Here is an 18,939-nt window from a genome sequence, read left to right on the forward strand (position 1 = left end):
GATTTAATATATAAACATTTAATAAAAATATTCTAAGTGGTTGAGCACTTGGTAACCATACTTAACAATTAATCACGTCGCATATTCCCTTTATTATGAAATCTTACTACACTGTACCAAGTGTAATCATGAAACGAAGTACTGTGCAACCGTTGAATACTGGTCGTCCAGTCCGGTTGGGGTTGTCAGGCCCGATAGATCTATCAACAGGATTCGCGTTTACAATACCGCTGTAAATATTAGTTACCAAGCTACAGGGAAGTATGCCAGTGGTACAACTCAACGTAGAATATATTTTTCAGTTACTTGTGTCCATAGCGTAAAACATAAAATACATGTATTCTCATCCCGAAATATTTAGAGTTTAAAAGTGGGACTATATACTCACCTAATGTATTTTGTAGTAAAAATACATATAACACCATTGATAACTTATATGGTTGGCCTTCGATTCACGAACCTATATCATTTGTATATTTATTAATATATATAGTTGCACTTGAACAAATATATATTTAAATTTATTAGTTATAACCTATTTATATAAATAATTTTTATATGTTGTCATATATTCATTTTGTATATAAATATTTTAATTGTTGTTATGTCATATACATTAAACATTTCATTAGTATATCAATAATAGTAGTTATATTAATACCAAAATAATCTTAATAGTGGTAAAAAGTTAATAATTATGATACTTAGTATTATTAATAAGATATTAATGTTATAATTTTATTAAGGATAATATGTGTAAAAATATTAATTTTGTTATTAATGACAGTTTTGATAATAATTTAATAATAATAATCATAATTATAATATTGATAATACTACTAAAGAGTAAATTTAATAATTTTAATAATATTTATAATAGTACTAATGATAATTTTAATAATAATATTACTTATTAATAATACAAGTAAGGAATAGAATTTTATTAATAACGATAATAATATTATTAGTCAAAATTGTGATTTTTAATTGTGTTAGTAATAAATAATAATAATAGTAACAATAACAATCTTATTATTAAAGAAAATATTAATATTAATGTTATTTATAAAAATAGTCACCTATGATAATAATTATAACAAAATAATAATAACATTGATAATAATGATAAAGATTTTTGAAATTTAGATCTACCTCAAAAAGTGTTTCTAAAAAGAGAAGCCCCAAACCGGGTCCGAACCCGTGACCACTCGTTCGTCCATAAACACACTTAACCCTTCTACCAATCTTGCTTTTTCTGATTTATAATGAGGTCCCTATATATTTATCTAGTATCTGTTGCAGTTTACATATATAACCCGTATAATTCGTGAATCATTATCATTGTTATCTTGTTGGGCCAACAATGAACGAGTTACAGCCCAACGGAAAAATGGCCCAACCGAAATAAGCTGATTTGTATCAGTTGTGATTGAATCAGAAAAGAATAAAGGCAGTAGCAGCGACATTCATAAACTCGTATGAACTCATAACCCAATCTCAAATCTTTGAACGTTTTAGATAATGATTATAAAAGAAAATATGTTTTAAATCATACAAAGAAACTTTAGGAATCTTTAATTTCAACAAAAACATCCTATAATCCTGCAACTCGATCTATACACCTCCGTTTGATTTTTTTTGTTAAAATTTAGGTTGAACTCAAGAATTCATTCGCGTTTTAAAGAATTGAATCTTGATATTTTGAAGAAAGTATAAGTATAAAATTCCTAACATATTAGCATTTACAGATTTGAGAAATTCGGTTTAAATTCGCGAGTTCCATTTTTACTTGCTGTAACAGGAGGTTCGTGAGGAAAAAAAAAAAATATATATAATTTTAATTAAACCAAATTGCTGTGTTATTTGTGATAAGGAGTGAAATGGACTGTTGTGAGTTCTTTGACAAGGAATGTTTTATGATAAAAGATCAGTTTGGATCGATTAATATAGCTGAATAATGGTAGACACCATATCACGAGGGTAATAGGGAAACAGAACAAAACAAAAAAACTGATAAGGATAGATATGCAGATATTTATGCGTTTTTATTCCTCTCTTTTTTTTAAAATCATTTATAATTAATATTTACTAATAAATATAGATATATCATTAATAATATGGTTTTTATTAATAAATAACAAAACTAATAGTAATAATATTATTAATGATAGTAATAATAATATCTAGTGATAATAATAAGGACATTAATGACTAATATAACGAATTACATATAATAATTTTATATTATACTTTTAATGATACTAATAATACTAATAATAATGTATTAACTATATTTTAGTTTACAATTTATAATTAATATTTTAACACCACATTTTATTAACTATATCTTATCTATATTGTATATTGAATTTTAAAACTCTATAACTTTTATAAATATTACAATATAATAGCTAAAAAAATCTTTATATATCTATATAGATTCAACATTATGTATCTACAATTATTTTAATAATAACTTACTTATTTTATTTGTTATTTTACAGTTTTAATCCTGATTGATTAAAGTATCATTTATTAATTCAGAATATTATATAAACTCACATACATAGATATCTATTTACAAATAATGTTCGTGAATCGTCGAGAATAGTCAAAAGGGTAATTTGATTTCATAAATATAGATTTCAAAGTTTCTAGACTCAACATTAAGGTTTTTGCTTATCGTGTCGGGAACATATAAAGTTTAAGGTTTAAATTTGGTCGGAAATTTCCGGGTCGTTACAGTACCCACCCGTTAAAGAAATTTCGTCCCCGAAATTTGGTGGAGGTTGTCGTAAATAGCAATAGGTATGTTTTCATGACGAATATAAGGTAATAATAGAGTTTTATCATTATTGAAAGATATAGATAAAACGATTCCATCATATGAAACGCACGAGTGAAATTATCACAAAAGAGTGAAATGAGAAATTATGAAATCGTTTTAACCGATGATGTGGTTATAATTGATTTCCGGATTTTAAGGGATTTAAAGAAAATCTTTCGTAATAAGATTTGGTTTTTCGACGATCAGAATTTTCTTTGATTTAATGCGGCAATCTGTTTTGATTCCTTTGTCGGATACTTTACTATAAATCCACTCCTTCGTTTTCCTTATTTTTTTTTTTTTTTTGTAACTCACATCTTCTACTCTTTCTCCTTAATTCCTACTTTGACACATTCGTCAATATGCTCCATCCTATTCTGATCCTTGATATACTCTTAATTTTCACATCTGTCATTATTCTTTTTCATCTACCACCAAAAGAATCTATTTACTTCTACTATATTCTTGCGGTGATAGTGTTTCTAGTCCTCCCGTGTCTCTATATTGCTATCGGCATTGATTTACACGGTTTGAAATTTTGAGATTATTATTGAGCTTTATATTCTTCATTATTTTTCGGAGCTTCATGCTTTCGTTTCCTCCTCCCGACTTCGAGTCAAGCGAGTAATGGTTCAGAATTCGTAGGTATGAAGTTTGGAATGAACATAGCTAACGCTTTTAGAAAGGAATGGTAATGGCAAAATTTTGATTTGTCGAGTTACCAGAATATCATGGAAAAGACCGCATCATCAAGAAATATTTTCTTGATATATTTAGAAATTGAATAGAATGCAAGAGCCGTGTAACATGGTACATGATGATGGTACTGTAAATCATCACATTTCATTAGAAACTTAACATGACTTACTGTAATATAATGAAGTTGATCAAGTTTCATTATATTATACTAATTCATGTATCAGTTCCCAACACTGCTTCAGGACATTCCTATTTTAAACTCAAAGATTTTAGAATTTAGAAACTAACACAGTTTCTTTTATGTTGTAACGCAGATGTTACGGAGTGATAAAGAATTTCCGATAAGAATAGTTGTGAAAATATCTCCAGAGATATGGAGAATTTGTATAACAGAAGATTTGAAGATATCTTATAATATCTAAGATAGGATGATGATAAAGAATATCAGCTGAAAAGGTTTAGAATAAGGAGTAGCGTTCTTACTAACGGTTTCAGCAGGCACTGAATCATTTGGATTCTTTGAAGGCAGGTTCAGTCCTTGTATTTGTTCTTTGTTTCCTTCACGGTTAACTCAATCCATTTTTCAGTACCAAATTTTCTATCGAGCGTTCCTAACACTCCCTTCTTTATCATCAAACTTTTGGCCATTTAGGCCATCTACAATTTTACTGTTTCCTCTGCATTTAATGCAGCCATATCTGAATCGTCGGTTATCAATCCAAGGTGTTTTCGGGCGAATTGTTTTTTTTTTTTTTTTTTTTTTTTTTTAGATGATTAAACGCTTATGATAGTATGGTGGAATATAAAAGGTTTTCCGATAATGACGGCGCAAGGACAAGGTATAAAAATCGAGGTTATAATAAGAGTAGTCTTTCTGGGAAGTCGAAGTGGAGCTGTGACAAAATTTGCTACTTGAAAAGGAATCGTATGATTGTTTTTGCTTAATGAATGATAAGGAATTCGACACGGTTATGATTTAACTATAACTTCGATTTTGAAAGTTTTTCAGGTGCATAACCGTATGCAATAAATCTTTCTTCCGTAGACGAGGTGCAGCGGTTTCTACTTCTCGATCGAGGTGTTTTTAAGAATCATGAAAGATTTGAACGTGGATTGGATCATCAAGATAAATGAGGTTTAGGATGAAATCAAGTGGCAAACTTGAAGATTAGTTTAGTTTCATATGTTATAGTCAATATTTTAATTCATTTTACTTGTCCATAGTTAGCAGTCTGTTAATCCGATTATCCAATGGTACAATAAATTCATATATAAATTAAATATATAATATTCGAATTAATTAATACGTATCGTGACCCGTGTACCGGTCTCAGTGTCGATCACAACTCAAAGTATATATATATTTTGGAATCAACCCCGACCCTGTATAGCCAACTCCCACCTTCACATATAGAGTGTCTACGGTTGTTCCGAAATATATATATAGATGGGTCGATATGATAGGTCGAAACCTTGTATACGTGTCCCGTTATTTAAAGTGCGTAAAAGTAAATAACAGAAATTAAATGACAATAAATAAAATGTAATACGGAATTAACAGTTAGCTGGGAACAGTTAGCGTGGAATCTAAACAATATTTCAATTAATTAGTTCGTTTGTTTCTAACAATTTTTATTTGTCCAATGTTTTCTTCATTATGCCACTTGTTGGATTCCGATAGGTCAAAACTCAAATATGTAATTTGAATGAAAATGGATTCTGTGGTGAACGGATACGTATATCTATGGATACAAGTAGGATAGTGACTGACTGTTGAATCAGAGTCGAAGAATGTACCGTGTAGCTGATTAATGTGAAATCTAAATATTCCTCGGGTATTACCTACCTGTTAAAATATTTTCACCATTAACAGTTTGTACAAAAGAATTTTAATTACAATCTTTATGAAAATATATATTTGCATATATATTTTCTTCAGATGTAATCATGGATTTAATGAGTCAATAAGATATTAAACTCATTTGATTTACCATTAATACTAGATTACATAATCTCTAAAACTTTAGAAATTACATAATCGCCATGTCAAGCGAAGATAATCGATGTAGAACGATTCGTAGAACGATGATTATACTCGAGGTGCAGAATGAGATGGTGAGGCATGGATTGTTGAAACTTGGGTTATTGGTGGTACTGGTACCGTTGGTGCTGAAGCTGGTGATGTTACTGGTGTTGGTGATACTGCTGGTGCTTGCAAATTGTGTACCGTGCTCTCTAAAGTTAACACTCGAGCTCGGAGTTCTTTAACTTCTTCTACTAACCCTGGTTGGTTATCAGTGTGAGGTAAAGGTCGGATATCTTCTCTAGTTCCGTTAATGGTAGCCTCAAGACGAAAAATTCTTGCAAAAAGGGTATAAACGGTGTTGCGAACAGGTTCGCCGGTGAGCGGGTCGAGCACTCCGACGTTAGGTGGTAAGTTCGGCTCGTGATATGGAGTACCTTCTTCATTTCTACATAGGGTAAGTATTTCGCGAACCTATCCCCACTTTCTAAAGAAATCACGATAGTTGATCGGTTGGTGCGCTCCCGTCACGCTATCTTCGGAGTCAGAAGAACTTGGTCGATTCGTGGAGGCCATCGTACGCGATCACAGAAAAGATTTTTGGTATGAAAAGCTTAGTGACAGCAAATAATAGTTGGATGGTATTCTCAATGCATAATATGCATAGATATATATAGTACCAGGATCCCTTAAATTACGGAGAAATTTACGGAAGATATTAAGCAAAGTCTATCGTAATAGATACGCTAAGATATAAATTTGTCTATACACTATTTATGCAATAAAGGCAGTAAGGCATGTCTAGACTTAAGAATGGTAAGCAGGCAATTCCCTAAGGATGATAAGTAGATGATTTCCGACTAGAAATGATAAGCAAAACTTTTGACATGTAGACACGGTCAAAGTCCAGACTCATTAATGTATCCTATCAACTACTAGTCAGACACACTAATGCAAGACCTGGTTCGCTAAGACCAACGCTCTGATACCAACTGAAACATCCGCGACTAATCCTCCCGGACGAAGTTGTCAACAGTTGGTTCCATTGCGATGATCGACTCCAAGTAATGTCTTTAGTATGAGTTAAAGCACAGCGGAAGACTTATTACGTACCTGAGAATAAACATGCTTTAAAAAGTCAACATAAAGTTGGTGAGATATATAGGTTTAATGCTAGCAGCGTAATAACAATGGACCACAAGATTTAATATATAAACATTTAATAAAAATATTCTAAGTGGTTGAGCACTTGGTAACCATACTTAACAATTAATCACGTCGCATATTCCCTTTATTATGAAATCTTACTACACTGTACCAAGTGTAATCATGAAACGAAGTACTGTGCAACCGTTGAATACTGGTCGTCCAGTCCGGTTGGGGTTGTCAGGCCCGATAGATCTATCAACAGGATTCGCGTTTACAATACCGCTGTAAATATTAGTTACCAAGCTACAGGGAAGTATGCCAGTGGTACAACTCAACGTAGAATATATTTTTCAGTTACTTGTGTCCATAGCGTAAAACATAAAATACATGTATTCTCATCCCGAAATATTTAGAGTTTAAAAGTGGGACTATATACTCACCTAATGTATTTTGTAGTAAAAATACATATAACACCATTGATAACTTATATGGTTGGCCTTCGATTCACGAACCTATATCATTTGTATATTTATTAATATATATAGTTGCACTTGAACAAATATATATTTAAATTTATTAGTTATAACCTATTTATATAAATAATTTTTATATGTTGTCATATATTCATTTTGTATATAAATATTTTAATTGTTGTTATGTCATATACATTAAACATTTCATTAGTATATCAATAATAGTAGTTATATTAATACCAAAATAATCTTAATAGTGGTAAAAAGTTAATAATTATGATACTTAGTATTATTAATAAGATATTAATGTTATAATTTTATTAAGGATAATATGTGTAAAAATATTAATTTTGTTATTAATGACAGTTTTGATAATAATTTAATAATAATAATCATAATTATAATATTGATAATACTACTAAAGAGTAAATTTAATAATTTTAATAATATTTATAATAGTACTAATGATAATTTTAATAATAATATTACTTATTAATAATACAAGTAAGGAATAGAATTTTATTAATAACGATAATAATATTATTAGTCAAAATTGTGATTTTTAATTGTGTTAGTAATAAATAATAATAATAGTAACAATAACAATCTTATTATTAAAGAAAATATTAATATTAATGTTATTTATAAAAATAGTCACCTATGATAATAATTATAACAAAATAATAATAACATTGATAATAATGATAAAGATTTTTGAAATTTAGATCTACCTCAAAAAGTGTTTCTAAAAAGAGAAGCCCCAAACCGGGTCCGAACCCGTGACCACTCGTTCGTCCATAAACACACTTAACCCTTCTACCAATCTTGCTTTTTCTGATTTATAATGAGGTCCCTATATATTTATCTAGTATCTGTTGCAGTTTACATATATAACCCGTATAATTCGTGAATCATTATCATTGTTATCTTGTTGGGCCAACAATGAACGAGTTACAGCCCAACGGAAAAATGGCCCAACCGAAATAAGCTGATTTGTATCAGTTGTGATTGAATCAGAAAAGAATAAAGGCAGTAGCAGCGACATTCATAAACTCGTATGAACTCATAACCCAATCTCAAATCTTTGAACGTTTTAGATAATGATTATAAAAGAAAATATGTTTTAAATCATACAAAGAAACTTTAGGAATCTTTAATTTCAACAAAAACATCCTATAATCCTGCAACTCGATCTATACACCTCCGTTTGATTTTTTTTGTTAAAATTTAGGTTGAACTCAAGAATTCATTCGCGTTTTAAAGAATTGAATCTTGATATTTTGAAGAAAGTATAAGTATAAAATTCCTAACATATTAGCATTTACAGATTTGAGAAATTCGGTTTAAATTCGCGAGTTCCATTTTTACTTGCTGTAACAGGAGGTTCGTGAGGAAAAAAAAAAAATATATACAATTTTAATTAAACCAAATTGCTGTGTTATTTGTGATAAGGAGTGAAATGGACTGTTGTGAGTTCTTTGACAAGGAATGTTTTATGATAAAAGATCAGTTTGGATCGATTAATATAGCTGAATAATGGTAGACACCATATCACGAGGGTAATAGTGAAACAGAACAAAACAAAAAAACTGATAAGGATAGATATGCAGATATTTATGCGTTTTTATTCCTCTCTTTTTTTTAAAATCATTTATAATTAATATTTACTAATAAATATAGATATATCATTAATAATATGGTTTTTATTAATAAATAACAAAACTAATAGTAATAATATTATTAATGATAGTAATAATAATATCTAGTGATAATAATAAGGACATTAATGACTAATATAACGAATTACATATAATAATTTTATATTATACTTTTAATGATACTAATAATACTAATAATAATGTATTAACTATATTTTAGTTTACAATTTATAATTAATATTTTAACACCACATTTTATTAACTATATCTTATCTATATTGTATATTGAATTTTAAAACTCTATAACTTTTATAAATATTACAATATAATAGCTAAAAAAATCTTTATATATCTATATAGATTCAACATTATGTATCTACAATTATTTTAATAATAACTTACTTATTTTATTTGTTATTTTACAGTTTTAATCCTGATTGATTAAAGTATCATTTATTAATTCAGAATATTATATAAACTCACATACATAGATATCTATTTACAAATAATGTTCGTGAATCGTCGAGAATAGTCAAAAGGGTAATTTGATTTCATAAATATAGATTTCAAAGTTTCTAGACTCAACATTAAGGTTTTTGCTTATCGTGTCGGGAACATATAAAGTTTAAGGTTTAAATTTGGTCGGAAATTTCCGGGTCGTTACAGTATCTAAATCTAGGTGGTACGGTTCCAGGAATAGTCAATACGTAACAGGGAACCTTACGTATCTGTGGGTCGGCAGGGTATGGCACAACTCGTTTATGAGCAGTAACCCTACGACGATGGCTAAATGTGTCAGTAAAAGCGCGACCTCCATTCACCCCTGGAATGACGGTGCCGTCGAAACGGTACCGCTTCTTCGGCGGGGTGGAGGGTGCCTGAATAGGTCTATCAGCAGGATCCTCATCATCGTTGGAGTCGTCTGATGATGAAGAATCGGCGGATGATGAGTCATCCGAATCATGTGGTGGTGATACTGGTGGCTGAGCTGGTAATCCGAAGCGTCCGAAGGCGGCCAACATCTGTCTGTGTCTGCCTGGCGGAATCACGACTAAACGTCTGTCAGGAGTGCGTCGGCAAGGCGTGCGCATGTGGTTACGAAACGGCCCTTCCCCGAACTCCGTGGGGATCTCAATACCACCAATGCGGGGCTGTAACCTCGAGGGTCCGGGAGCAGACACTGGAGCGGGTGCACTAGTACCAGCTCCGGAAGTAGAAGCGCTGGGATCACTAGTGGGTGTCGGGGCCGGTGTATCGGCAGTAGCAGCAGAAGGTGTAGTAGTAGGTAGGGTGACGGGGTCTGAGTCTGTACTGCCCGAAATGCTAGCAGGTGGTACATCCGACATCTGAACAAGGAAAAATAAATTTTCCATGTCAGTAAGTCATAAAGCAAGCACGTATTAGGCCAACAGTTTAAATCATGTATAACAGTAACTAGTATGGCAATAACAGTAATTCGTATGAAAGTAGCATGCAATCAAAAGCAAGTAGCATCATGCAGTAGTGATATCATGTAGTAGCATACGGTATATAGCAGAAAAAGTAAGCAGCAGCATGCAGTAAGTTCAGCGGAAACAAGTAAACTAGCAAGTTGTAGATTAGTCCTATTAGTGAATCCTACTCGGGTCGGTCTTAGACTCACTAATGCATCCTAATTCCCTACAACCAATGCTCTGATACCAAATGTGATGCCCCGTACAAAACCATCGTATACGAATCATCAACAACAGGATCATTACAAGGTCAAGTACTACATGCGTTTTCAAAAAGAGCTTGCATTCAATAATAAAGTGATGTCTAAACCAACACCGAATGTTTTACAATCCAAAAACAGGCTTCACTAAGTAGAAGCAAATAATAAGTGTATGTGACCACAATGGTCGTTACAAGTCATAGTTCAAAAGTACGAAAGTTTGAATGCAAAATAAAGTAGTTCATGCGTTGTCAACTCTAAGCAGCGGGTGTCTACAGCACAACAAGTACACAGCGGAAGTAAACCTTACGCACCTGAGAAAAACATGCTTAAAATGTCAACACAACGGTTGGTGAGCTTTAGTTTAAGTATAACAGTAATGTAAGTAGGCCACGAGATTTTAGTGCTACAACGAGCGTTTCAAAAGTATGTAAAAGTATATGCTTAACCGTGGGCACTTGGTAACTAACTTAACGTTTATACCCCCTGAAAGTACACTTGGCAAGTGCGTATGATTACGAAGTATTAATCACTCATTAAATGCTAGCGCGACAAGCCCGAGTGGGGATGTCAAACCCTATGGATCCATATCTAAGATTCGCGTTCACGGTTCAAAAACCAATGATTAAACGTTACCTAGCTAAAGGGAATGTTTATGCTGTTGTATAACCCACACATATATAAGTTTTAAGTACTCGTGCCTAGTATGTAAAACATAAAACGTGCATGTATTCTCAGTCCCAAAATAGTTAAAGTAAAAAAGGGATGCTATAACTCACAATGATAATGTAGTCGTAAAGTCGGTTCGGAAAAGGTGTGCAAGTAATCGGTCCGAAGGTCCTCAACCTAAGTCAAATAGTACTAAGTCAGTAAATCGTCTGAATAGTTTTAAAAGTATGTAATTAAGGTCTTAAGGGTCATCATCATTCATCATTTAACAAAAGGCGTAAACTGAGTTTCGTTTATGAATGTATTTTAAAACAAAGGCTGACTTCAGTCAGTCACCACGGCCTCTACCCTCACTGAATTAAGGTGAGACCAGTGTCCATGGCTCCGTCTATGAGTCCCTTAAGTGTGGTAAAAATTCCAGAAGCAAACTCGTCTTCGTTTGACCGTGCTGACGGTTTAAGTGCTAGTAGGTCTGAAATTTCTGCACAACGTTAAAAGGACCTAGTGACGATCGGAGGGCCATAAATCCTAAACCGTAACTCGGATGAAGACGAGTCTTATATGAAAAGTTATCTACACAAACTGAGCTATCTGAAAGTAAAGGTTACAGTAGCCCAGGTGTATTGGTCTATTACAGAAACCAGAAAAACAGAAACTGTAAACAGAAAACAGAAAAGTAAATGGACATAGTGACGCTCGGAGGGCCGTAGATTCTAAACCGTAACCCGGATTAAGACGAGTCTTATATGAAAAGTTATCTACTCGAAAAGTTCTATCAAAAAATCATGGTCTCAGTAGCTCAGGTCTATTGGTATGTTACAGAAACAGAAGGTCAGTAGGGTTTGAACAGAACAGTAAGTTTAAGTGAGTTCCGGTGGTCTTGGTGCTTGATGTTCATCATGGTTCTCATCCTTGGTGCATATAGCTTCAAGTGTACAACTCATTGATGTGTTTGCATCGTCTTAACTAAGATTTGGCCATCATAACACTAGTGTAAGTCTATGATATGAAGCACAACTCACTTAAGAGTTGTATGAAATTTGATGAACCAAAGTTGCATCAAGATCATAGATTCAATACATGCATGAATTAGAAAGGTGATATTGTACCACAAACTTGAAAATAATAAGTGGTTAGTTTGATCTTGAAGATCCAATACCCAAAAGTTAGATCAAACATATGTATACAAAGTTATAATTAAAAGTTTCATTTGCATGTTCTTGAACTTTTAACTTTAGTTCAAGATAAATGAGGTCAATGTTAACTAGTAACACTTTGACCATTATAACAAGAATCATGAAATTAAAAGTGTATGAAACAAAGAAGTAAACTAAATTTACAAGTAATAAGTTCATGGTTATTCATACTTTAAAGATTCAAGCCAAGGCTTTGATTCTTAAGAAAGTAAACCTCAAGTTTACAAACATGAATGCATGTATGATTTTTAGAACTTATGAACTTTAAATCTTTAAAACATCAATTGTAGAACCATAAACTAGAGAGTTTAGGTTCTTGCTTGTTCTTGAATAACAAGATAATATGAAGAACAAACTAGGGAGTTTGATTCTTTAAAACAACAAACAACTTCAAGAAGGTAATCAACAACAAGAACAAGTAATTAAACAACAACACAACCAAGTAAAAGAATGATGATGGTGGCGGTTTTAGATGAAGAGAAAGAAGAGAAAATAAATCTTGTTACTTACCAAGTATAGAGAAGAATGTGAGAAAAATGAGAGCAAGTAAGAGTGTGTGTAAGAGTGGAGTGAATGCTAGTAATATGTAGTCAAAAAAAACAACTTTGAATTCTCCCCCCCATACCCACCAAGGTCACGGCCATATGGCCCTCCAATGGGGTGGTCAACATGCTAGATTCTTGCATGAGGTGTGGTGTTTGTGTGGAATGGGAAAAGGGGAATATATGGGGGAAAGATGACTAGCATGCTTGTAAGTAACTTGTCTTCCACCTAGTTAATTATTCCAAGTGTCTTAAACTAACTATTTTATGTTTGAAAGTATTACTTACAAGTGTGATGGGCTAAATTAAGTCCATTTAATATGTAGGGTGGGCTTATAAGCCTTATTCATGAGTCCATTAGCTTTGTCAAGCCCAAGTTCAAGTATTTAACAAATAAATCCAATTAAAGCCCAAGTAACTAACTAATCACCATAGTTAGTCAAAATGATTACTAAAACTAATCATGAATGTAAATAATATGTGAAAATATTATTCGTGTAAGTTTCGGGTGTCACAAAGACGTTTCGGGCATTAAAGAATCAAGTACGGGCAATCATGGCAACAAGTAAATGTAATAACATACATTCGTTTAAATCACACGTATTAATAATAATAATTACTAATAGATAAACGTTGGAAAATCCAGGGTCGTTACACCTTTTACTTTAACTATTTTGGGAACTGAGAATACATGCACATTTTACGTTTTACATACTAGGCACGAGTACTTAAACTTTATATATGTGTGGGTTATACAACGGCATAAACTTTCCCCTTAACTCGGTAACGTTTAGTCATTGGTCTTTGAACCGGTGAACGCGAATCTTAGATATGGATCCATAGGGTTTGACATCCTCACTCGGGCTAGTAGCACTAGATTTTAACGGGTGTTTAATACTTCGTAAACATACGCACTCGCCAAGTGTACTTTTAGGGGGTGATAAAAATTAAGTTAGTTACCAAGTGCCCACGGTTAAACATATACTTTACATACTATTTTGAAACGCTCTTTGAAGCACTGAAATCTCGTGGCCTACCTTACATTACTGTTATACTTAAACTATAGCTCACCAACCTTTGTGTTGACGTTTTTAAGCATGTTTTTCTCAGGTGCTTAAGGTTTGCTTGCTTCCGCTATTGTACTAGTCTTGCTGATTAGCCACCCGCTGCCTTATTAGAGATGTCACCGCATGAAACGTTTAATTTGCATTCAACCTATATTACTTTTGAAATTATGTAATTGTAAAGACCTACGGGTCATGTACTATTATTTTGCTTGCTATTCGTAGAAGTATACTTTCGGATGTTAAACATTTGACGTTGGTTAAAACGTTACCTTTTATCATGAATGCAAACTTGTTTTGAAACAACATATAGTATTTGACCTTGTAATGATCCTGTTGTTGATGATTCGTACACGATGGTTTTGTACGGGGCATCACATTTGGTATCAGAGCATTGGTTGTAGGGAATTAGGTTGCATTAGTGAGTCTGGACCGACCCGAGTAGGATTCACTAATAGGACTAATCTACAACTTGCTAGTTTACTTGTTTCTGCGGAACTTACTGCATGCTACTGCTTACTTTTGCTACTATATGTTGTATACTGCTACATGTTTACTCTACTACATGCTACTATATGCTTCGATTGCATGATACTTCTGTACGATTTGTTATTATTGTCATGCTACTTACTGCTATACATGATCTAGACTGTCGTAGTTACTTTGCCTAATACGTGCTTGCTTTGTGACTTACTGACATGGAAAAAGTTATTTTTCCTTGTTCAGATGTCGGATGCCCCACCCACTATCATTTTGGAGAGCAGTTCAGACTCGTCCACCACCTCGCCTGCCGTCGTTGCCAATCCTCAGATCCCGTCATCGACACCCTCCAGTGACTCCGGCGCTTCATCCTCCGGAGCTAGTAGCCATGCACCCGTCCCAGCGATTACCTCAGACGGAGCTGAGGACCTACAGGAGATTCCAGCTCCACTTCTCTTAGGACCCTCAGAGCCACAGCACCATTCCGGTGGTGCTGTGATTCCCGCGGAACTTGGGGAAGGTTCAGTTCGTAATGAGCATAACCATTGGTGCCTACGCCTTTCTGATGGACGTTTAGTGCCAATCCCGCCTTTCAGATACTGACTGATGATGGCCGCCCGAGGAGAGCCACCCGTGCAGCCATCCCGGATGATTTCGACGACTCATCGTCCGAAGACTCATCCTCCGACGACTCCAGTGATGAGGTTTCTGATGAGGACCCTAATGAGGCACCCGTGCAGCCACCCTCTACCCCGCTGAAGAAGTGGTATCGTTTTGACGGTACTATTATTCCTGGGGTTAACGGAGGGAGATCATCCGTTAACGCACATGAACTGAGGACTAGAGTTACCACCCGTAAGCGGCTTGTGCCGTATCCTGCTGATCCCTTCATCCGTAAGCCTTACCGCTATGCACCATCCACTTCTGGAGCCGGACCATCTGCACCACCCGCACCACCCGTACCGACTGCACCGCTTGACCTACCATCTCCCTCTGTCGAGGAACTGACAAGGGAAGTGGAGACACTCCGTGCTCGGGTAGCTGAGCTCGAGGACCAGATGTCCCACGTAATGGACATCCTACACCCATAGGAAATTTGTAGTAGATTTCATTATGTAATCTCATTTGTAGCTTCATGTATTACATATGTATTGTACGAACCTATGCGGATGTATGCAACTTATTATTAATGAATGGAACTTTGTGTTGTTTAATTCTTGCACAGTGTTCTATTTACGTTACTGTATGATGATTTTGTGGTATCTGAATCTATTTGCGTTACTTAATTAACATGTGATGTGTTGATTCCATGTTGGTTACTATGTACTATATTATTATTTATTGAATGCTGGATTTTGACTTGAGTCAAAATTTTTGTTTAGAACATCAATGGCCAACGGAAGATCAACACCCACCGCAGCCCAAATCGAGGAAATGATCAATGAATGAGTCACAACAGCTTTAGCGGAAATGAACCCCCAAGCTCCACCGCCACCGGTTATCCAGCCTATTCGTAATGGGTGCACATACAAAGAGTTTCAAAGCTGCAAGCCCCACAACTTTAGCGGAACTGAGGGGCCAATTGGTCTCACTAGGTGGTTTAAGAAATTAGAATCTGTGTTCAGAGTTAGCAACTGCTCAGAGGCGAACAAGACCAAGTATGCCTCATGTACGCTGTCTAATGGCGCACTAACTTGGTTGAACACATTGGCTCAAGCAAAGGGTATTGGTGAGGCATTTGCTACCCTATGGGAGGAATTCAAAGGGACCCTGATTGAGGAATATTGCCCTAGGACAGAGATCCAGAAAATGGAGATGGAGTTTATGCAGTTGAAGGTTGTGGGAAACGATCTCGATGGTTACAACCGTTAGTATCTGGAATTAGCCCTAATGTGTCCTACCATGGTTACCCCGGAGTTTAAGCGCATGGAAAGGTACTTATGGGGACTTCCTAAGTCCATTAAGGGAAATGTAACCTCGTCTAAGCCACCTAATGTCCCGGAAGCAATGCGCATGGCGCATACCTTAATGAACCAAATTATCATCGATGAACCGGAAAAGGCAAAATCCGAAGTGGGTAGTAGTGATAAGCGTAAGTGGGATAACAACAAGGGGAGAGCCTATGATCAAACCCCTGCCAAGAGGCACAATGATAGGAGGAACCCCAATCTGAACACTAACTCGAACCCCAACTACAAGGTTAGTCTGCCACAGTGCAAGAGGTGCTACAAGCACCATACAGGGTACTGTAACGTTGTTTGTGAAAAATGCAAAAAGATCGGGCATATTGGCAGAGACTGCAAGATCACCACCATGACTGGGAAGCTGAACCCCAATCGACCGAGAAAGTGCTATGAATGTGGACAAACGGGCCACTACAGAAATGAGTGTCCCAACAAGCGAAAGGACGGAGGACCACCGCATGGCAGAGCTTTCAATGTAAATGCAAGGGATGCTCGTGAGAACCCCGACTTGGTGACAGGTATATTCACTATCAACAATCTATTAGCTTCTGTCCTATTTGATACTGGTGCCGATAGGAGTTATGTATGTAGACACTTTTGCGATAAGATAAATTGGTCGTTAGTTCCTTTAAAGGAGAGTATGCTTGTAGAGGTAGCAAATGGAAAACTTGAGAAAGTTGACCAAGTTAGCCGAGGAGCTATTATCAATATAGCTGGTGTAGATTTCAAAATTGACTTGATACCTATCAAATTGGAAAGTTTTGACGTGATCGTCGGTATGGATTGGTTGACCAAAGTAAGGGCCGATATTATCTGTGGAAATAAAGCTCTTCGTATACCACAAGGAGATGGTGAGCCACTGATCATTTACGGAGAGAGATGTACCTCGAAGCTGAACCTCATTAGTTGCGTGAAAGCACAAAAGATCATCAAGAAAGGACATCTTGCTGTGCTAGCACATGTGAAAACATTAGAAACCGAGGTGAAGAGTGTGAACGACGTACGAATTGTGAACGAGTTTTCCGATGTCTTTCCCGAAGAATTGCCTGGATTACAGCCACCGAGAGCAGTAGAGTTTTAAATCGATTTAGTGCCAGGAGCTGCACCTGTAGCTCGCGCACCATATCGACTCGCACCTTCTGAAATGCAAGAATTACAGAGCCAACTACAAGAACTGCTTGACCGTGGATTTATCCAACCAAGCTTCTCGCCTTGGGGCGCACCTGTTTTATTTGTGAAGAAGAAGGATGGATCATTCCGCATGTGTATCGACTATCGTGAACTCAACAAATTGACGATCAAGAATCGGTATCCTCTTCCCAGAATTGACGATCTTTTTGATCAACTACAAGGATCGAGAGTTTACTCTAAGATCGATTTGAAATCCGGTTATCACCAGTTGAGGGTGAAAGAGAGCGATGTGATGAAGACTGCATTCAAAACCCGTTATGGTCATTATGAGTTTCTCGTGATGCCATTCGGTTTAACCAATGCTCCTGCCGTGTTCATGGACCTCATGAATTATGTCTGCAAGCCATACCTAGATAAGTTTGTTATCGTCTTCATAGATGATATCCTCATCTACTAAAAAAGCGAAGAAGAACATGAATAACACCTTCTATTAGTGCTTGAACTCTTGAGGCAAGAGCAACTTTATGCCAAATTCTCCAAGTGTGAATTTTGGTTGAAGGAAGTCTAATTTCTGACACATGTTGTGACCGACCATGGTATCAAAGTTGATCGCGCTAAGATTGAAGCTATCAGCAAGTGGGAAACCCCCACTACTCTGACGCATATTCGCCAATTTCTAGGCCTCGCCAGTTACTACCGAAGATTTATTGAAGGTTTCTCTCTAATTGCACGTCATTTGACCGCGCTAACTCACAAAGGAAAGAAGTTCATTTGGGAACCCAAACAGGAATCAGCATTTCAAACTTTGAAAAAGAAGTTAACCACCGCACCTATCTTATCACTTCCTGAAGGCAGTGATGATTTCGTCGTTTATTGCGATGCTTCGAAGAGTGGTTTTGGTTGTGTACTGATGCAACACACAAAGGTTATCGCTTACGCCTCTCGTCAACTGAAGATTCACGAGCGAAATTACACATCGCACGATCTCGACCTTGGAGCTGTTGTCTTTGCATTAAAGCTGTGGAGACACTATCTTTATGGAACTAAGAGCACTATTTTCACCGATCATAAAAGCCTCCAACACATCTTCGATCAGAAGCAACTGAATATGAGACAGCGTCGATAGATCGAGATGCTGAACGACTATGATTGTGAACTTCGTTATCACCCTGGCAAGGCCAATGTTGTAGCCGACGCTTTAAGTCGAAAGGAGAGGATGACACCTCTTCGTGTTCGGGCACTGAACATCAACATTCATTCGAACCTCAATAGCCAGATCCGAGTAGCCCAAGATGAGGCTCTCAAGGAGGAGAATATATCTCATGAATACTTGAACATTCTCGTTTCTCGATTCGAAGTTAAGGAAACTGG

Source organism: Rutidosis leptorrhynchoides, chromosome 6, assembly GCF_046630445.1.
Source record: "Rutidosis leptorrhynchoides isolate AG116_Rl617_1_P2 chromosome 6, CSIRO_AGI_Rlap_v1, whole genome shotgun sequence".
Classification (NCBI taxonomy): domain Eukaryota; kingdom Viridiplantae; phylum Streptophyta; class Magnoliopsida; order Asterales; family Asteraceae; genus Rutidosis; species Rutidosis leptorrhynchoides.